At 47.2% G+C, this 22,540-nt stretch overlaps 1 protein-coding gene across 1 annotated transcript in view; it reads right to left on the bottom strand.

The window, feature by feature from the left end:
* The window catches only part of LOC138504783 (circularly permutated Ras protein 1-like), a 792,342-nt gene that overhangs the window by 177,084 nt on the left and 592,718 nt on the right, over window positions 1-22,540 (bottom strand). The window lies entirely within an intron of this gene.

Below are 22,540 nucleotides of genomic sequence, written 5' to 3'. Positions count from 1 at the left end.
GCGCCCAGGCTATTCGCGTGTGGAACTTCACGCGCACCCCTGAAATACACGCGCCCAGGCTATTCGCGTGTGGAACTTCACGCGCACCCCTGAAATACACGCGCCCAGGCTATTCGCGTGTGGAACTTCCCGCGCACCCCTGAAATCCACGCACCCAGGCCAATCGCGTGTAGAATTTCTCGCGCACCCCTGAAATACACGCGCCCAGGCTATTCGCGTGTGGAACTTCACGCGCACCCCTGAAATACACGCGCCCAGGCTATTCGCGTGTGGAACTTCACGCGCACCCCTGAAATACACGCGCCCAGGCTATTCGCGTGTGGAACTTCACGCGCACCCCTGAAATACACGCGCCCAGGCTATTCGCGTGTGGAACTTCCCGCGCACCCCTGAAATACACGCGCCCAGGCTATTCGCGTGTGGAACTTCACGCGAACCCCTGAAATACACGTAGCCCGCTTGCCGTGCTGGTACAGGGTTAGCGCAGCCCTTTGCGCTGGATTGGGGATTTTGATGGCTTTTCCCTGCGCGGAAGGCGTTCTTGGGGGCGTAACTGGCGCTGCTGCAAGGTCGCTGCGCCACTATGCGCCACGGCTGGTTTCGGTGGCTGGAATCCATGAATACGCTGTGCGCGGAAATGGGTTTTGGCGCACGCGGCTGGCGCAGGGATTCGCACGCGCACACTGTGCGCCAGCCGCGTGCGCCACTTGTGCGCTGAATTCTATGAATTACCCCCAATATGTCAGGATAGATGAGCAGTTGGCTTCCCTTCCCCACGTTTTCAGCACGCGACAAAATGGCACACTTGAGCTTCGCACACACTCTGGATTTTCTGCCTGATTGTTAGTTCAGCTAATAATTGTTCCAGTCAACAGCAGTCTCTCAGGTCTTCAGGAAATATGCGGGAAGCAATGATTGAAGTTAAGAGATTTTAACAATAGAATAATATAACATTTTGTCAGATTTTGAAACCATTCACAGAAAAACAGCAGATGCATATTGGTCTCTAATGAGATCCTATCCCATTTCCAAAATTATTCACGGTTTCCAGTGGAAGGCAGTATGATTCACTGAAGGAGTTTGTTGGTTAAAATGTAGTCAGGCTATGAGTTTCCTCACCTGAGGATTAAAGACATAAGTAAGATAGTTGTTCACATCTATGGAAAAAATACATCTAAAGCAGGCCGGCAGTGACTGTAGTTTTGTCTTTCCCTCTGGGTAGCAGATCTATTCATGACCATTTGAAAAGGCTTGCTTGATTTTGATTTTTGTTGACATATTTATGAAATTAAAATTTTCATAAAGTCTCGACAGCCCTAGGCTATAATGTTGCGTTTACAGCAGCAAAAATGGCATGAAAGAGCCTTATCCGTTGACAAGACATCTAACAAAATCCATTTCTTTAGGTAGCTTTATATTTAGACCAAACTGCCAACAATCAAAGGGGTGGAGCGAAACACAGTTATGGTTCTAAAGGATCTATCTGGGTTTCATAATAAAGAGGTTCTGATTCCCAGTAACTTTTTAACAAACGTCTGATTGATTTTAGACTATAACGGCAATAGTGCAAGTGTCCAAACTCCAGTCGCGTAACAAAAAGGCTGGACGAACCGAATTTCACCTATTCCTATCAGAGAAGTGAAATATTTCACCATTTGCCTGTCGCACAAAAAGACAGCCACGTAGTTCAAGAAATCTGTAGAAAACGTCATCCCAAAATAGATACAATTATTTAAACAGAGACCTATCCATGTACAAATGTGGAATCTTTTTCACTCCTCAGTGGTATACAGTGGCCTGGATTTTAGTGACATTAACGAGCATACATTTCACAGTCATAAATGCTGTATAACTGGACAACAGTTTCTGAAGGGGAAGAGGGGGCCTGGATATTATTGCTTTATCCTCAGAATACAGTAAACAGGGAATAATCTGCAGCCTGCACCAAGAACACCAGATCCGAGATTACATAAATACGCCTTAAACCCATTCATATACAAATGAGAAAGTAGATGGGCCATTACACAATCGTCGTACACCACATTCAATAGAAAACATATCAGTATTTTCCCTCTTAGTACCGTAAATGACAAAAGACTTCATTATGAGGTCAGCAGTGCGGGAAAAATTGGCAGCAATGCAGCAGTAATTCCGTTACCAGCACCTTCACGCACCACTGAACTACGAGATTGGCGGTAGGGGGTCAGATTTACCTACAGCAAAAAGCTGGATGTAAATCTGACCCCTGTGAAGAATTGAGGGAATTCATCCCTTCTCCCCCGTTGGAGGCACAGAGACCTTGTGCAGGAGAAAGAGAACTGCGTTAAAAATACAGCAGCAAAACCAAATCAACCGTGTAGAGGAACAAAAGATGATGTGATATTACCCAGAGGTTTATAAGCACGGACCTGTCACGTTGACGTCTCTATGGTTAGGGGAGGGGCGGATCTTGGGCTAAAGGAAGTGACATAGGAGAGTGGGATGTGATGGGTGGTGGGAGGCGAGGTAAGGGCAGTTCCTGTACACCGTTGAAGAAAGAAGACGTGTCGAGCACATCTCCAGTATTACTGCGTGAGCCCCACGCTGCGACTTATGCCCTCGCCACGACATTGGCAACGAGGGTGGGCGGCCTCCTGCAGGGCGCACGAAGACCGGAGAGTGAAGCGAGGGCGGGTGCACGACCGCACAAAGGTCACTTTAAGTCAGTGTGAAGACTTTTCAGAGATAGAGGTAGGGAGCGGGCCAGGGAGACACCACCTAGGCACAAGATGAAATCCCAGAACCCCCCCATGGAGCTGTCTGGGTGCCGCATCTCAAGGGACACCGACTCAAGAAAACCCTGACTCCAGAGACCGAGACTCGGGGGAAGAAGAAGAGAGAGGAGAGAGAGAAGTAGACACGTAATGAGAGGGAGACCCGAGCAAAGATCCCGGTTTCATGTACACTATCTGGTGGAGCAATCGCCATCAGACTCAGACCCCAGCACATCCGGAAGCGATCAAAAGAAGAAGGCATACGTGTATACTTTAGGTAATCCCACTGCCACAACACACAGTCCCACATTAATCATCAACTTAAACAAACAACCTACCAAATTCCTGATAGACACTGGAGCCACGGTGAACGTCATCAGTGAGGCCGTATTCAAGGAACTCCCCCATGAAACTGAAACTGAGCCCTTCCACGGTAGACATCTATGCCTATGGCTCTAAGGCACCCCTCAAATGCCTGGGACAATTTGAGGGCACATGTCCATATAAGGGGTATGAGAAAAGGGTACCTGTTCTGGCAACAGAAACCGACAGCGGATGTGTGCTTAGCTTCAAAGCAGCGGTCGACATGGGACTCATACACATCCTATACAACATCATGGTCCACAAGTACATCGGCCCTGTGGAAATGATTAGAAACCTTTACCCCCGCATCTTCTGGGGCATCAGCAAGCTCAAGAACAAACCCATAAAACTAAACATAGACAAATCCATACGTCCCGTGGCCCAACACTACGAGGGTCATCCCAATTAACATCCAGATGAAAGTGGAGGACGAATTACAAAAGATGCTCGAACAAGACATTATCGAGCTGGCCACTGGCTCCACCACGTGGGTATCCCCGATAGTACCCGTTCCTAAGAAAGGATCCGAAGCGATCAGACTCTGCGTGGATATGAGATGCCCAAACCAGGCCATACAGCGGGAGAGACACCTGGCCCCCCGCATCACCGATATGATCCATCTCTTGAACGGGGCCAAGGTGTTCTCAAAACTGGACCTCCAGAAAGGCTATCACCAACTGGTGATAAGTCCTGAAAGCCGAAACATAACCACCTTCGTGACTCATCTGGGCCTCTTCTGTTATAAAAGGCTAAGTTTTGGGGTATCCTCGGCCGCGGAAATATTTCAGGCTGAGGTACACGATGTCATCAAGCATATACCTAACTGCCTTAACTACAGCGATGACTATTTGGTCTTCGGCACTGACGTCAGCAAACACGATGAGGCCCTCATGAAGGTGTGCAAGGCCTTGGAAGCAGCCAACCTCACCCTTAATCGGGACAAATGCAAGTTCCACAAGAGCATGCTGAAGTTCTTCAGACACATATTTTCAGAATCAGACATTTCTCCAGACCCCGACAAGGTGGCAGCACTAAATGACACGGCACCCCCGGCCAATGTGTTGGTATTGTGCTCGTTCCTTGGACTCGGGAGCTACTGCACGCGGTACATCAAAGACTTTGCGACAGTAAGCGAACCCCTGAGACTACTAACCAGGCAGGATGCCACCTTCCAGTGGACAGACGATTGTCAAAAAGCATTCAAAGCCATCAGGGAAAGAGTCGCCATGGCTGAGAATATGTCCTAATACGACCCGAGTTGGAACTAACAATAGATGCCAGCCCTGTAGGGCTAGGGCCATACTGGCCCAGGTGGACCCCAGAGATCCCTCGCAAACTCACATAGTCGCGTATGCCAGCTGAAGCCTCTCAACCACAGGGCAAGCCTACTCGCAGGCGGAGAAGGAAGGCCTCGCCATAGTCTGGGCGTGCAAACACTTACATCTCTTCTTGTATGGCAAACCATTCTGGGTAGTCACCGATCACCAAACACTGCTATTACTTTATGGAAATCCCCAAGCGAAAATGCCACCTCGAATAGCCCGCTGGGGGTTGCGATTGCAAGACTATGCCTTTGAAATCGTGCACCGACCAGGAAAGGGAGACAACCCCGCTGACTTCCTCTCCAGAAGCCCCCGAGAGGGGTGCATACCGGAACCCTCAGTGGCGGACAGGTATCTTGGATACCTAATACATCAATCCACACCAACTGGGATAGACGTGGGGATGATAGCCCGCAAAACAGAACAGGACACGGCTTGCCAAATCATCTGCAAAGGTATCTGAACGGGCATGTGGAAGTGCCCGCGAGAAAGGAAGAGCCGCTGGGGACACAATACACACTGAGGTAGAACGGCTGGTACAAGTCAGAGACAAATTGGCACTCTCAGACGACCATCTCCTAATCAAAGACCACAAACTAGTAATCCCACAAGCTCTGCGAGCCAGAGTCATTGAGTTGGCTCATGAGAGTCACTGAGGAATGGCGTCAACCAAACGCATGCTGCGCCAGAAAGTCTGGTTTCCCAACATGCACTCCCTGGTAGACGAAACCCTGAAGGCATGTCCCACCTGCAGCCTCATCACGCCAAACCATCACCCAGAACCATTGAAGATGTTCGACTCTCCCAAGGAGTATGGGAAGCTGTGGCGGCTGACTTCGTCAGGCCCATCGAGGGAGGACAATATGTACTGGCCGTCATGGACAAGTACTCTCGGTACCCAGAGACTGAACTTATACCCGCAACAGCCGCCCATCATGTCATACTGGTCCTAGACCGCAACTTCTCTGCGTACAGCATCCCGAGTGTGCTCAAGACTGTAGTGGGCCCCCATTCAATGGGCACCAATTCACACAATTTGCTGACTATCTAGGGTCCATCAACGCAAGATAACACCACTGTGGCCCCAAGCCAACGGGATGATAGAGTGCTTCATGGCCAACCTCAATAGAGCGCTCCAGATAGGCAAAGTAATGGAACAGCCCTATGAATAAGTACTGAACCAGCTCATGAGAGACTACCACAATACGCCCCACAGCACAACCTCAGAAGTCATGTTCGGGGGAGATGTCCAGACAAGAATTCCCCAAGCCCCGCCACAAGAACAGGTCGCCGACCTTGACAGGGAGCCAAGGGAGCATGATGAAGCAGCCAAGGAGCGAATGAAAGACTATGCCGATCGGCGGAGAGGGGCGTGGCCCAGATCGAGGTAGGAGAGGTGGTGGCCGTACAACAAACGCACAAGCATACTGCTATATTTCAAGCGGAACCATTGTTGGTCACGAAAAAGAAGGGATCTATGATCACGGCGCAGGGCTCAGGAGTCTCCATCACAAGGAACTCCTCACATTTCAAGAGTGTTCCCTCGCTGGGAATGCAGAGACTCAGTGGACATGTGGTCATTCCCATTGACTATGCTTCAGACGAACCCTATCAAGGTGATCAAGAGGACACTGATGATTCGGACCATGAAGGTCCCTCGGAGTGCGAAACTAGCAGAAGCCCTATCGAATGAGTGAGTTCCTGCCCCCAGCACGCTAGGAACAAACCACGTCATTGGATTGAAGAAATGGGCTAGGAGGCCCATAGCAGGCGATCACCTCCACGTTGGGGAGCAGCATGTGACGAGTGGTGGGAGGCGGGCAGTTCCTGTATACCTTTGAATAAAGAAGACGTGTTGAGCACATCTCTGTGTCTGAGTGTTACTGTGTGCACCCCATGCTGCGACTTAGGCCTACGCCACGACAGGACCTGGGGATCGAACCTGGGTTGCTCCATGTTGTCTTGCTTCCAAGGCGAGCATGTTGCCTTTGAGCTATCCTCCCAAGATGAAGAGAAGGTCCCAAACCAAGACAGGCCCCAGAGATGTTCCCCCAGAGCAGTGAACTAACAGGGAGAACGGGAAGACCGGGAGGCCACAATTGACTCGTTGCGTAATCAGGGAACTCGTCCCAGTACAAGCGACAAACGCTTGAAACAAAAGCTAATGAACTTGAACTGTATTATTATGAAAAAGAGAATCATAGAATACCCTGAGAGGGAATCCAATAGTGCTTGGGGATCACTACACTGGGAAGAGGGGAAACTATCCCATTATTCAACAAGGAAAGAGTGGGATATAACAGACAGAAAACATTGTGAACTGTAAAACAGAGAAACCCCTAAAATAAATAATATACAAAAGAGACCAAGCTGGAAGAGCTGAACTATAATTGTCCAGAGAGAATACCTTACAAATGACTTTTGGTTTTTATTATCGTGTTAATTCATGAAGTGACCATGAGGCACTCATTCTCAAGATCAGGGCGACTCTTCGCAGGTAAGAGTAAAATCCTCTGGCGAATTGGTGATTAACCATGCAACCAATAGGATTCAGTGGTTAGAGAATAACATCAATAGAGCCAAGCGGGACACATTTTCCATGAATTCTTTAGAGGTGCAGGCTTTCCATGATATGGATACTGGTGACATTGAGGGATGGATCTTGGCTTTTTCTGGGTTACACGCCTCGTTGCAATTGCCTATCATAACTAGAGAATATAAGTCCCATTTGATTTATGACAAAATAATCCAGGATGACAAATGTAAGCTCCGGGGGGATTTCTAAGACAGCTGCACCGACTCAGATGGGTCTATCTACAGGAGATAAGAAAATTCAAAAATGCTCATCGTAATTGGCTCAAAAGGTGGCGCAGATCTAACAGAGATGCAGCATGGCAATATATGGTGGCTACTCTGTGCAATGGTGATTCCCATAGTATCTGGCCATTTTGGGTGAAGCTAAGGGGTGTAACAAACGATCTATGATTAACCCTATAAATGAGCATGAGTGGGTGGCTTTCGTAGTTCAGTGTAACTCCTCCCCTGTGGCATTATTACCTTCTAAAATAGACATCAAACCCAATAGGTTGCCTTTTAAGGTAACAGAGGAGGACATCTTTATGAAAATTAAGAGCTTAAAATCTTCTCGGGCTCCGGGACATAATGCTTTGGCCAATGGGATCCAGAGGTATAATCCCCATTTCTGGTCCTCCTTACTTAAAATATTATTTGGTAAGGTTCTTGCAGAAGGTATGATTCCAGCCACATGGCAAACAGCAATTCTTATCCCTATATTAAAAAAAAGGCTCTCCAATGGATCCTGGTAACTAACACTTACTATCTATGTTAGAGTCTACTGGGAAACCTTGAGCTTCATTCCTATTAAAGAATTACAAACGGTCGTAGAACATAAAGGCATTCTAGATGCATACCAGTGTGTATTCTGCCATGACTATTGAACTGTTCATAATTTATGCCTTATGGTCTCTTTGATTAAACAAGCACATGGCCTAAACAATCCACCCCTATATGCTGTATTCATTGATTTCAAAGCAGTTTTCGATACAGTCAGAAGAGAGTTGCTTTGGAGCAAATTAGATCTACTAGTCTGTTCCCCGGGGATACTTTACTATCTAAAGCTATTTCATAGTAACAATACAGTTTTTCTGAGACTTGACAATAGGGGTACTATGACTACGCCTATTACTCAAAATCGCGGGGTTAAGCAGGGATTTGTCACGGCCCCCCTTTTGTACAATCTATGTCTCAGACCTTCCCCTGTTTTTGTCCCAGACCAGAGGATGTCCCCCTAAAATAGAGGATACGCAGTGTATGGTTCTGGCATATGCGGACGATCTGGTGCTATTGGATCATACTTTCAGTGGCATACAAAGCATAGCAAATGCCCTCTGGGTATATGCAGACAATAACGGTCTTGTCATTAACAGGGAAAAAACACAATTATGTTGTTTGCTGCTAAACGAATAGCTAGACCCAGGTTATTTGTTCAAGACATTGGGCCTCATTACACGGACGGCGGTGGACCAAGGTGCTATTAGCACCTTGGTCCATGCCGGTAAAATACTGGCACCGCCTTGGTGGAAAGGGGAATTACCGCCCCATTCCAAGGTTGGTGGGGCGGTAATTCCCCCTTCCCCCATTGCCCTTCCCCATTCCCATTTTTGCCCCATAGGGCATAATGGGAATGGGGAAGGTGCTAATTATGGCACCGCAAATTGCGGTATCGTAATTAGCTCCCTGGTCCCTTTGCAGGTTGGTTTTTAATGCCTGCAAAAAGCAGGCATTAAAGTCTCCAACCCGCAAAGGGACCTCGTAGTAAGGCGGTAAGGGTTAACGGTCACCGGTACCATTAACGGTGACCGTTAACCCTTACCGCCGTCCATGTAATGAGGCCCATTGACATTGTCTATACCTCACAGTACAAATACCTTGCGGTCGAATTTGAGGCGGGACCGGGCTTCAAAACATGCATTGAAGTTTGAACTAGGAAGGCAACAGAGATGACTGCCCTAATAGCATAGTTTGCTAAAAGAAGGGGTGGATACTCGATGGCTGGAATAGAATAAGACAACTGTACCTGCAGTGCTTGGTCCTGGCTGTCATCTACGGCCTGGAGAGTCTCATTGATATTGATCTAAAATGGGTCCAGCTGATAGAAGGTAGATTCTGGAGGAAGCTATGGAGAAGACTACTTTAATCTCAGGCGTCGATTTGAAAGACGTCTAGACCTGTGGGACTGGAATGAAAATGTTGAACATTTGTGCTCGTTAAAAAGCTATGCCTCAGTGCCTGATTTGTTATACACTTTTAAGAAGATGAAGCCCTATTTAGTTTTATCCCCTCAATTCAATTGAGGAGATTAATTCTTCTTTTACGCATTAACCGCCTTCTGGTGCTGAGTGTGCTGGGCCCTTAACTTTCTCTTCCGGAACAGGAACGCTGTTGTTGTGTGTGCCTCGACAAGGCACACACTGAAACAGCTCACCGCATAATGGCAGAATGTGTCAGATTGGGTGCAGCATACAAGAACCATCTGGGCAAATTTGTACACCAGCTTGATACCATAAAGGACCATCTATTCTGGAAGAAATGCCTAAATACTCGCAATAGGGGATTGCATATTGCCTTGTTTAGAATTTGGAATTTCCACAGATTAGTGCCCCGGCCTAAATCAGGGCATTTAACATGACAATGATATGGTTTGTTTTAACTTCTACCACATATGCTGCTAAGTTGCTGAGTTGCTTATCAGTTTTATTGTTTAATTCTCGAGTTGTTAATCTGCTTTGCATTTCTGCATTTTTATCACTACTGATACATTTGATCTAATTGAATGTCTACTGTATCGACTTTGAAATTGACATTGATTGCTGATTGTCTGATCTAGTGGTCTTAATTACTAATGCTAATGAGTATGTAAATTCTGGTTCTTTTTACTGTACATTATTTATTGAACATGTGTAAAGTTTAAAATTAAAACTATATCACATTAAATAAATAAATACATTATCGTGTTATACAGCTGTACAAAGCAAAACAACCTTTCAACACTCAGACAAGAACAAATCAAAATTAAAAAAAAGAGAACAAACATCCTCCCATAACATCATTGGCAATATCCCAAACCCATCAGTGCATGGTACAAACCCCCAAATCGATACAATATTCCTCCACATAACCGTACAGAAGATAATACACAGCTCATTATTACCACCCATGAGCAAAGACCACAACACCTCCCACGAAGTGGCAGGTCTAAGTCCAGCAGCATTAAGGACAGTCAGCCTCATCGCTGCCAGGGACTCACAATTTGTCAGCAAATGTTTGACGGATTTGAGTTGGTTATCTCTGCACAAACGACAAAGAGGAAGAGTCAGTGGGATTTCAAGCATCTTAACAGAATACATTTTTAGCCTAAGGTAACCCCAGACCAGGGAGTTACCCACAAAATAGTTAATATAATTCAGGGGATGCACCCGAGTTTGAATATATGCACTCTTGATCTTTGTGGAGGGATACACGATTGGCTGTTCATGATAATGTGACAATACTGCGCCCTCATGACTGATTTTAAGTGCAAGAATTGGTGGTTCAATGGATTTCCAGGAACCACAGCAATCCATCGGTCAGCGACAGTGTTAACCTTGGCCATAACACTATCTTGCATAAATGCAAGCTTAGTCAGCATTTCTTCAGAAATTAAGTGACTCAAGATGTCAGTCGAAGCAGTGGCCAATTTCCAGATGATGTGAAGGCAAGAAATCTAGAATTTCACCAAGCAAGAAACAATACCAAATTCAAGGTAAATCATTTTAACCAGTGTGCATATAGGAAGTCAAAACAGCCTCTTTAACAGCACAGATTCCAACTTAATTACTTTGATAATATTACCAAATAACCAGCTCTCTGCTCCATACATAAGAGTCGTGAGAATCTTTGCTGAATATAATTGTGCCAAGATCCCCAGATAATAGCTCCCACTGCTACAGGCAGGTTTAGCCAGACCCCCTATAACTTGGGAACATTTTAATGCAACATTTTCCAAGTGTCGAAGCCCAAGTAGCTCGCAGTCAGGGTATATGCCCAGATATTTATATTCGCGGACCACCTCTAGGGCATTCCCCTCTAAACTCGATTGAGAGCATTTCATTTTACAAAAAGGGGGAATAAAATCCATGACCTTAGTTTTAATTGTATTTACAACCAATGGTTGGTGTCCAAACATTTCTTTAGCTGGTTTAAAGAAGCATGTAGGCCAGCCAGTGTGAGGTCCAGCAACACAATATCGTCTGCACAGCCCATTCATTGTAAGGGAAAATGTCCCAATTTTGGGGCAATCGATGTTGGATTAATTAACGCCTCTCCGATATCCACCAAGTAAAGGTTGAATAGGAAACGAAAAAAGGATACATCACTGCTTCAGTCCCTGCTGGTTCGTGATCCAGGTAGACATCCTGCCCGATTGATCGAGCCAAATCTTGACCCTAGTATTGTCATGTAAGGTGATGATCATTGAAAGCAAACCTGCTGGGATGTTCCAGTCCATTCGTTTTTGCCATAGCCTTTTTCAATTGACAGAATCGAAAGCCACACTGTAGTCGCTAAATGCCACCTATACTGGTCTCTATCGAATGCACCATGCCTGCTGGACAACCGTCGGCAAGGCAAGGCAATTGGTTGTGGTGCTGAGCCCCTTCTGGAAGCCTGTTTGATTTAGCGGACTAAGCCTCGCAGCTTCGATCCAGTCCCATAACTCATTTAACAATAGGCAGGCAAAGATTTTTGCTGAAGCGTCTAGCATCGCTAATAGGCGATAGTTGGGGTTGGCATGGTTACCCTTTTATCAGATGGGCACTACTATGCTATCACAGCAAGAAGACGGGACAAGATGTGATTTGCCAATCCAGTAGAAGAGCCAGTCTAGCGTGGTAGCCGAATGGATAGCATCAGATGTAACCAGGGAGCTACAGATGGCCCTCGAAGATTTACTTCCAGGGATCAATCAGAAAATGTCAATAGGTTGTTTGGAATAAATCCATTTGTCCTGTGTCATGTCCAAGCTTAGTGTCGTAACATCCTCACCACCCAGGGTTTTGGTAATATAATTAACCCAAGCAAATTCTGGTATTCATATAATATCACAAGTCCCTGGAGCATAGCCATCAATAACCTTCCAAAATGTACATGAGTCATTGGCTAGGGCAAATCTCACTAGAGATCACCAGCGTGAGTACTTAGAATGGTATCAGTGATTTCTCAACCATTTGCAATAAGAATTTTTTGCTTCATTAACTCGCAGCTCTGTTAATCATGGAAACCCCAGTGGAATAAAGATGACTGGCCCACTCAAGACCCTCTTACAGGAACGAGAGAGCAAGGGCCTCATTACGACCCAGACGCAAAGCGAAAAACGATGGCGGTAAATGATTACCGCCATCGTCTTCCGCTAGGGCCGATTACGACCCGTGACTGTAAACTACGATGTCATTAGCGGCATCGTAGCTAACGCTGCCGCTGACTGCGCCAAGGGCGCGCGCACGCGAACATCCACACCGTACTTAGCGCCATGGCGGAAAGGTACGCGAATGCCGACCCAAGCGGACATGCCCCTAACGCCATCACCCAGCCCGTTAAGTACCTTACCGCCATGGTGCTAATTACGCCATCGCGAACCAACCGTAAAGGGCCATGTAAAGTGAATGCAGCTGCCACAGGTGCACAGAAACAGCACAGGTGAAGGCTATACAGACTCAGGAAGTACAAAAAGAGCACACCCCACCCCTTCCCACACCCAGTCACACTCCACAATGATACCAATAGGACTAGCAATGTTGGGGCTGGAGGACCTGATAGCAATGCGAGTGCTACAACAGCAACTACAACAACAAAAACAACAACAACAACAGGCTGCACAGAGGAGACGCAGGAGGAGAAGGAGGGAAAGGCAGGCCCAGCAAGCCCCACCAGCACAGCCAGTGCCACCACGCAGGCAGCCCCCAATCCCACGCATCAGAGCCAGCCCATTCAACCTCACCGCTGAGGAGATCCACACCCTGTACCGACTGGACCGGGACACCATCACCACCATTGTGGACATGATACACAACGACATCCTCAGCATGATTGAAACACCCACTGCCACCCCCCCCCCTACTGAAGGTAGTGACGGTGCTCCACTTCCTGGCCACAGGCACCTACCAGCACACAGTGGGGCACTTGAATGGCATATCACAACCATTATTCTCGCATACACTGATGCAAGTGCTCGATGCCCTCCTCAAGCACACAGATGACCACATCTCATTACCACGGTCTGCCCAGGAGATTGCCAACACCAAAGTGGGTTTCCATGCACTGGCCGGCATACCTGGTTGCATTGATGCCATTGACTGCACCCATGTTGAATTGGTGGTCCCACATGCCATGGAGGTACCGTACCGCAACCGTAAACATTTCCACTCAATCAACGTGCAAATGGTCTGTGACTCCACCAGGATCATCACACATTGTTGTGCCAGATTCCCTGGATCAACCCATGATTCTATGGTCCTTCGGAACTCCACAATACCACGCTACATGGAGCGACATGCAGGCCCAAGATCCTACCTACTCGGTGAGTCTAATGTCATGAGCATGGAAATGCAAAGTGGGTGTTGAATGACGTACCAATGCATATTTCATCGGGCAGATACAGGGGGGTGATGCATACGTCACATGGGTGCAACTAGCAGTAGCCAGATCATTCCCTGTGGCAGCACTGACGTCAACAGAGTAGTGTACACATCATGCCTGACCTAATCATCCCAACATGTGAATGAAAGTGCATCCCAAAAACGACACAACCATCTGCAAGTGCAATTGTGACCGCATTGACCCTAAAGAAAACCACCAACATGCACGTCACCATGCACCAACTACTGAAAGGCCTGTCCCCCACAACTGCGCACAAAGGAGGCACATGACAGACAGGAACATCAATGCACCACTACAAGACCCACAAACTGTCCCCATTGACACCAGTAATGCTCACTGGGGTCATAATGAGCCAGACATCAATGTTGCTATCATGTGAGCTTCAAGCTCACAGGACACGTGCAAGGTCACATGAATGACGGCCTGAACGGACACAGTGGATGGCCACTCACAAGGCAATCGTCCCCCCTGCATTGTGTTTTTGCATGCAAAACAGTACATGAGAGCCATGAACACATACTGGTTGCACAGTGTAAATCCATAACCACAACTCCAATTGGTGCACAGTAACAGTCAGAATCAAGGCATGGTTGTGCGTCATGTTCACATATCAATCTCGTTCCTGACACATTCTTTTCTCACATTTTACAGGTGATGCAGGCTATCCCCTGAAGAGGTGGCTCCTCACACCAGTGCGGAACCCATCGAACCAGCATGAGGAGGACTACAACCATGCCCATGCACATACCCGTGTGGTGATAGAGAATGCTTTTGGCCTACTGAAGGCACGTTTCCACTGCCTCAGCAGGTCTGGCGGGGCACTCCTGTACCGCCATGAGAAGGTTGCAAAGATCGTCATGGCATGTGTCATGCTACACAATATGTGCATCAGACGAAACGTGCCTCTTCCCCCTGACGCAGAACCACAACCACCTGATGATGGGGATGATGATGATGGGGATGGGGAGCACCTCAGGGAGGCAGCGATGCACAGGAGGGGCATATAATGCGTCAGAATGTCATTGACCGATACTTCTAGCACACACAGTGAGGGTGTAACATATGGATGGCACTTGGGGCACTGTGTGTGTCTGGTATGTCAACACTGTGGACTGTAAAACAATAAAGCACACATACGCAATGAGCAATGTCCACACATTTCGTTTGTGAGAAAAGAAAAAGTGTATTGTTCTTCTGAATAGGTATAACAGAACCCCTCCCCCTCCCCCCTGAACACTCCAACACACCCAATTTCCCCCTCCCCCTCCCCCCTGAACACTCCAACACACCCAATTCCCCCCTCCCCCCCTGAACACTCCAACACACCCAATTCCCCCCTCCCACTCCCCCCTGAACACCCTGCAAACATGTGACAGTGCCCGTGGTGAAGTGTGTATAGTTTAGCACACTATTGACTGCCCCCTCTCCCGGAACCTGGGGCCCCCCTGCCTGTGCTCCTCAGGGTCCTGGATGACCTGCAGACGGGAGAGGCTTGCGCTGAACTTGCAGCTGAGGATGTACCGGGCTTCTCAGTACGGCATGTGTCCAGAATTGTCTGGATGAGCTGGCTCATCATCTGCCGCACTGCAGCAAGTTCGGTGCATATGTCCCTGCTGGCAGTTTGGATGGCAGCCCTGATGCCATCAGCACTCCTCTCCATGGCTGCACTGGCACTTCCACATTCTGCAACATGCTGCGTGAGGAGTGTGCCCAGTGCTTCCTGCCTGTTGGCAATATGCTCCAGCGACAGCTGGAATTCTGGCCCAATGGAGGGTGCCAATGGGGGACCAATGGGACTACTCCCATCTTCCACAACTCCCACTGGGCTTGGAGTTGCTGGCCATGAATTAGCTGGCGATGGGCCCTGGGTGTCATCTCCATGATGGCTGATTGGGGATAGGTGTGGTGAGTGCAGTTGCGTGTTGTGGTCAAGTCCAGTGTCATCCTCCACATCACTGTCGGAGCAGGCAGCGATGGCTGCAGTCTCCCCAACAGTACTGCTCCCTGCTGACAAATTGGCCTCAGTGGGCAACAGTGGGTGTTGTTGGGCTGCAGGCGCTGTCACGACCCCTTCCTCGGGGGACTTTGCTGCCCTGGCCTCTTCAGCCTGGCGTGGTTTCTGCCTGGGTCCAGCAGAGGTGGATGCATGGTTCCCTTCTCCCACTTTCCTGGCCTTCTTGGCTGGGGTGCTGGTGCTGTCGTCCCTGCCAGTGTCCGAATGCGAGCCTGTGGTGGAGCAGAGGAGGGTGACTGTTATTGATGGTTCAGCGGACATTGAGCAGGCATTGTGAAGAGTGTAATGGATAGATGGTGGAGTTAGTAGCCCGTGACATACAGGTTGCCTCCCTTTAGGTTCGGTTTTGCATGCAGGTGTGTGTCTGCCTACTGTACAGTGTACATGCTGCATGTGCGCAGGGTGTGTCTCATCTGCTGATGTGTTGCGTCTGCCACATTGTGATTGTCACGTGCAAGTGTATCAGGGTGTCTTGCAAGGCTGGATATGAGGCACCTACCTGTGTCTCCAGATGTCGGGGCCCCTCTCTCCATCTCGCCGACACCTTCGATGCACTCAATGCCAATCAGAGAGGCACATGTCTCCTCCCATGGCTGCATCTTCAGTGGGGAGTCTGCTCCTCCGCCAGTTCCCAGGGCCAGTTTACGGTTGGCAGACATAATGCCCCGGACCCTGATCCGCAGGTCGTCCCATCTCTTGCGGCACTGTTTGGAGGTGCGTGGGGTGGTTCCAACAGCACTGACACGTTGTGCCACAAGTTCCCACACCTCCTTTTTGCGGCCTATGGCTGTCCGGGTCATCTCAGTGGAGAAGACAACATCGGCCTTCTCCTGGAGCGTGTCTGCAAGCATTTGCAGTTCCTCACGACTGAAGCGCTCCTGCCGCTGCCTATCACATGCCTTCTTGACAACTTTCGGCATGGTTGGCTGAGGAAATGGGTGGGTTATGGGAATGTCAGGGTTTGAGGGTTGGTTGTGGTGTGGTTGGGTAGGATGGCAATGGATTGTGTTTTTTAAGATGGCCGCTGTGTTGTTTCCCGTTCTGCCGCGATTACGCTATTTCCGGTTCCGCCTAATTGCGGTCACCGCTAATTACGGTGACCGCTGACTACGGTCTGCGCAATGATGGGTGGCGGTAGGTCACCCTGCGCTGTTAACGAGGGCGGTAAGGGCTGTTTACGGCATGGCGTAGTTTACGTTACCGCCATGGCGTAATGCTCGTGCGCGATGGGTCGTAATATGGCGCTCTTATCGCCATCGGACCATGGCGTTAACGCTCATTACGCCATGGCGGTAATTTCGATCACTTACCGCCTGGGTCGTAATGAGGGCCCAAGTAATTAACTACAGGGGTAGATAGCAAAGCAACGTCTCAATCCAATGTGTTAAGTTCTATTTGGATCTTAGAGTTAAAGTCTCCACACATAATACAAGGGAGGCATCCTATTAAATTACAAGTCAATGCCTCTATTTCTGACAACAATAGACCATGGGGTAGCCTATAAGGTGGGTCATACAAATTAATAATAATTATCTCCTTACTTCCTTCTTTACAGTACTCAATAGGAGATATGAGTTTACCAATAAGGATATTGGGAGAACTAGAGATAAATTCCACCAGGTGCAAGGGTTTCTTAACACCCAGCTGCAACCCTCCACCTTCCACGACTTCGGGTGCCCCGAATAGCCAATTTGTGCAGAAAATGTCAACCATCTACCACAATCGGGTGAGCAAGCCAAGTCTCCTGCAGTGCCACCATGGTATAACGGTCTATTTGTTCCATCACCCTCAAATAAATGTGGGTGCCCACGTGTATTCCAGCTAATTAGCTGAGCGAGGGGTATGCTACTGGATGCTAGGGACCCAGCTTCCTGTGTTGTGCAGCCGTTTTAGCCAGTCACACCCGATGAAACTCTTCCCCCAACGCCTAATGTCAAGCTTGGGGCAGGGGAGAAGCTACCACTACATTGAGGGTCAGCATTTCCCTTTCCACCTAGTTCTACAGGACATAATCTTGTGCCGTACTCGTTCTCAATAGCTGTACACTCATTTCCCAAACAATTAAAAAGTTCACAATGTTCCAAAATATATGTCAAAATACTATTCGCAAAAAATAAACAACATAAGTTGTGCAGCGTGCCTTCTCACAAATATCAACAATGTTTATATCACTAGTTCTAATGTAACGTAGAGGAATGATACTATGGAATAAATCAAGTAAACAGGCTCCATTTAGAATCAGACCACTACCATCACAAAAAAGGCTCTGTATTTGAAGAGCCCTCGATTTAAGATTTCCAGAAGGATATATTGCTACAGACACCTGGTCCTGCTTGGAGTGAGCTTGGACCTGAAGATCAGGCCTCACTAGCGGTAGAGAAACAGCGGAAGGCTGTAAAATAGCAGCAGGGACTCCAATGGTACATTTTTCATAACCCCAGTCAGTCTGAGCAGAAGCATTCGCAAATGTTCTTCATGGAGTCAAATTGTGTAGAAAACAGGGATTCCAGATTAAGATTGAGCTCCCTTTCTACTACGGGCAGTTGAACATTAGTCCTTGACGAGTAAATAGTCTGGAAGTGAACCCTCTTTTCACTATGTTTAGCCTGTGCCACCGTAGCCTTCTGCAGCAAAGATTTATTTTGCAAGCCCCCACTAGGGCTCATGACAGGCAGAATAGGGGGAGCCAGTGTACTTTGGAGGTCAGATTTAAGGTCCATGGCCAAATTTCCCTCATTCCCACCAACATTAGTGCCACAATTTGAAGTTGGTAAAAGCCTACGTAATGGAAGTTGTAGGGAATCACTGGCTTGGAAGATGGCATAAAAGGGCCGGCGCCCCAGGCACTATAGCCCTGGCAGCATCAATCTCCCTCCTTGCTCTTTTTTTTATTTGTAAGGGGCTCATACACCAAAACCTGTTTTATAGGTTTCCATTGACGCTTCTTATGACAAGTCTCTGTTGGCCAACAAACAGGGGCATTGGCAGGAACGTCCAACCTGCTTTCTTTCAGCGGGTGATTGATGACAGTGTTCAAGTAAAGTTAGTCAAGTGGTAAAGCAGTGAAGGATGAAATGAGAGTATGGACTTCAGCCAAGGACGATGCATAGGTGCTAGAAGATCTAGAGAGGGCATCAACCAATGCCGTATTTTTAGTAAGCTGGGTGCCTTGATAGTCCATATTACCCATAATTACTTTGCATTTGGCTGACAATTCTAACAGCAATGTCTCAATGATTTTAAACATAACTGCAGAGGAGCCACTCTCATCTGCCAAATCGAATGGATCAAGTGAAGAAACAGAGACTGGTGAAGGTAAGCTATTGGAGCGAAACAGTGAGCAGGGGTGATGGTCATCCGAAGGGAACGAATCCCTAAATAATATGGGTATTCCGCTCCTGTTAGTCATCTCCACAGGCACCGACTCACGATTAGGTTGCAAAATGTGTACCTCTGCAAGAATAGTAACAACTGTAGGCATGACCCCGACTGGGGGGGGAAGTTGGAGTCAAACAAGACGTTTCTTCTAAGCCCCATGGAATTTGGCCCCGCCTGTTGCAGATCCAATAACAAAGAGGAGGTAGCAGCAGATGAAAAAATGCTATCAATGGTGTTCGCCTGAGTCCACGGGGTAATAATGTAAGGTGATACAGCAACAGGTGCTGAGGGAATAGAGCTCATAAGGGCTTTAACAATGGATTCAATTGTCTTAGTCCCAAGGCACGACAGAAATTTTGAAAGCTCCACCGTGAAGTCATCCATTATCCCTTTATTCGAAGCTGGATCAACAGCCCCGTCAGTGCCGTCACATTTACAAACTGGATAGAAATCAGTAATTTTCAAATCAGCTGTCATACCCTTGATGGAGCCCCTAGCAAAGTCCCCCAGCTTAATAGACCTCTGGGGGCAAGCACGGGTCGCATGTCGAGTATTATTAGCTGGGATATCAACCAGGGGGCCATCCAGTTTGTCCTCACAAGTTGTCTCAAAGACCTCATCAAGTGAGGCTATTAGCATGGCTTGGTCCACCATTACATCCTGTTGGATTAAAGACACCCGCTTAGCTTGGTGTGCTGCAATAGCACGACCAGCACGTCGCTTCAACGTGGTTGAAATGCATTATAAAATAAACAAGAAATCATGGCATAGAAAGTGGGTGAGCATGTTAGCTGAAAATGGAGATCCACACCTCCAATGGTAACCAAGTTACCAAAGTCAAAAGCTCTCTTCCGCCAAGGTTCAAAGGCAATAAACTGGCAGTTTGAGACGTAAAATGTACTTACAGTTCAAATGGGGAAAATATGACATCCAGCACGATGTGGCAATAGGCAGACCAGCAGAACTGCAAAACTGCACACAGCCGCACACCATGCCTGGTATGGCGCTGGGTGCAGGCATTAAGGCTGACATGACCAAAAGCAGCAGATGCAGTAAAAAGACTCCATGCTCCAAAACTGCACACAGTCGCATCAGAGATACTCGTCCCAGTATAAGGGAGGAACACTTGAAACAAAAGCTTATGAACTTGAACTGTATTATTGTGTAAAAGAGAATCACAGAAGACCCTGAGAGGAAATCCAATAGTGCTTGGGGATCACTGCCCTGGGAAGAGGGGAATCTATCCCATTATTCAACAAGGAAAGAGTGGGGCATACCAGAGAGAAAACATTGTGAACTGAAAGACAGAGAAACCCCTAAAATAAATAATATGCAAAAGAGACCAGGCTGGAAGAGCTATACTATAATTGTTCAGAGAGCAAGCCCAACACAGGGAAATATACTTTACAATGTGATTCAAAGCCCAAAGGTTCGACAAAGGATAAAGAAAGATATCTCTAAAGATGAGAAAAAAGCCAACAACATCTTGAGGGCACTACGTGAAATTAACAAGAGACTATTTAAAAATTGCATACTAAAAGAGAAAGAAAGGAGACAACTGAATAAGCAATCATCAGGAAAAGGGAGACATTCTCCTGACCTTAGTTTGTTTAGAATAGTGCTAGGATCAATTAGGGTTCGTTTTGGACAGTGGGCTTATTCCTTTTGGACATTCACTGACAACTGAAGCAACTTAGTAAAATAGGCACGGAACACCCCATGCTCATGGGGAATGATAGGCCTTATTCTTTAATAAACACACATTGGAAATGTCTTCCGAGTGTCCACTCCTTCTTCTAACCCACCACTTATGGTGTCAGATGTAGGATTTATACCAACTGATAAATGTTGGGGACCAGTACTGTTTGTTAAGTTGAGTCCCATGGCCATTTCCCCTATGGTAGCCACAGCTGAGTCTATAGGGTTTGCTCTACAAAGCACTGAAGAAATTGTGAGACCACCTGGTAAGAGATGCCTGATTCACACTGAGCTGATCTTAGCCCCTCCCTAAGGAACCTATATTAGATCCGCTTAGAAATCTGGGTTGGCTTGGAGATATGGGTTGGATGTTATGGCAAGTGTCATTGATCCTGACTTCCGATGAGATATTAATATTCTTCTACAGAATAATGGAAATAGAGGGTGAGAAGGTACTTGAACAAACATTGTTCCCAGTACCACAAGAGGTAGCAGTACAACAAGAAACAGACAGGGGATCAAAAGGATTCCAAGAAGCAGATCTACCCAAGAGAGAGAAACCCTCCAAGACTCAGAAGAGGTTGCCCCCTTAGCTTATGTAGCATTCGCCCAGAGGAACGGCTCAGTCCTAACGCAAGCCTTTAGTAGGGTAACCACAGAGGAAACTGGATGTAGTCAGGCTAGTCCTCTCTCTTTCTTAAAAAAGGAGTTACTATATCGGGTCAATATGACCACAGAGGGACTATGTCGAACACAACTGCACCACCAATACAAATGCTATGGAGCGACCCCCTCATTATACCATTTGTGATCCAATTACCATCTAAAGCATCCAAACAGCCCCAAAAGCTCCCCCCAATCCGGAAAAGAAACTGGAATAATATAAATAGAAGTAACTTTGAAGAACAACTAGAATTCTCAAAACCATTGATCGCAACCTTGGACGCAACTGACCTAGATATGATATGATAGGTTATTTATAATGCGCTTAATACCCAGAGGTTTCTAAGCGCGGACTGGGGGATCGAACCTGTATTGCTTCGTGTTGTCTTGCTTCCAAGGCGAGCACGTTGCCGCTGACCTATCCTCCCGAGACCAAATGAAAAAGCTGACCTAATCCAGAAATGGATCTGCAAAACAATTGACAGCATCTCCCTCGGCCCATCACGAAAGAAAGCAGTGGCAAGATGGTTTACCCCCACCTCAATTCAATGAAAAAAACAAACCGGAAACTAGAACAAAAATGGAGGAAAAACTACGACCAAGCCAAAAGAATAATTTATCAAAAACAAATTCAAGCATACAAAAAGGAAGCATCACAAAATCCACCAAAGCTCAGAAAGAACTATTCAACATTGCAAATGAGATAATAAATCCCCCTGGATGCAATAACACACCAGTACCTTCCCAAAAATGATGCAATGATCTTGCAGATCATTTTAAGAATAAAATCACTGACATACACTGGATCATACAAAGTAGACCAATCAACCTGATCGTGCTTCATCTACTAGCTATGCTGGGATCACAGGACAGGCTGAAAAGCTTCGCCCAAATGTCAAGAGAAAAATGACTCACCTGGTGAAAAAAAAGCTACAAAGCCGGCTCACCAACAAACCCCAGCCCACCAGACATCTATAAATCAATCCTTACACAGGGCACACCATTGGAATGCTACTTAAACCTCTTCAAGCTCTCACTCTCAATGTGGAGAGTACCAAGAGCATTCAAATCTTTTTATATCAAACCACTACTCAAAGACACAATGGACTATGTGGAAGACCTCTCAAATTACAGAC

Source organism: Ambystoma mexicanum, chromosome 11 (genome assembly GCF_040938575.1).
Source record: "Ambystoma mexicanum isolate Mex_15411 chromosome 11, UKY_AmexF1_1, whole genome shotgun sequence".
NCBI classification, from domain to species: Eukaryota; Metazoa; Chordata; class Amphibia; order Caudata; family Ambystomatidae; genus Ambystoma; species Ambystoma mexicanum.
The sequence above is the reverse complement of the archived record's forward strand: the minus strand, read 5'-3'. Positions and strand labels throughout refer to the sequence as shown.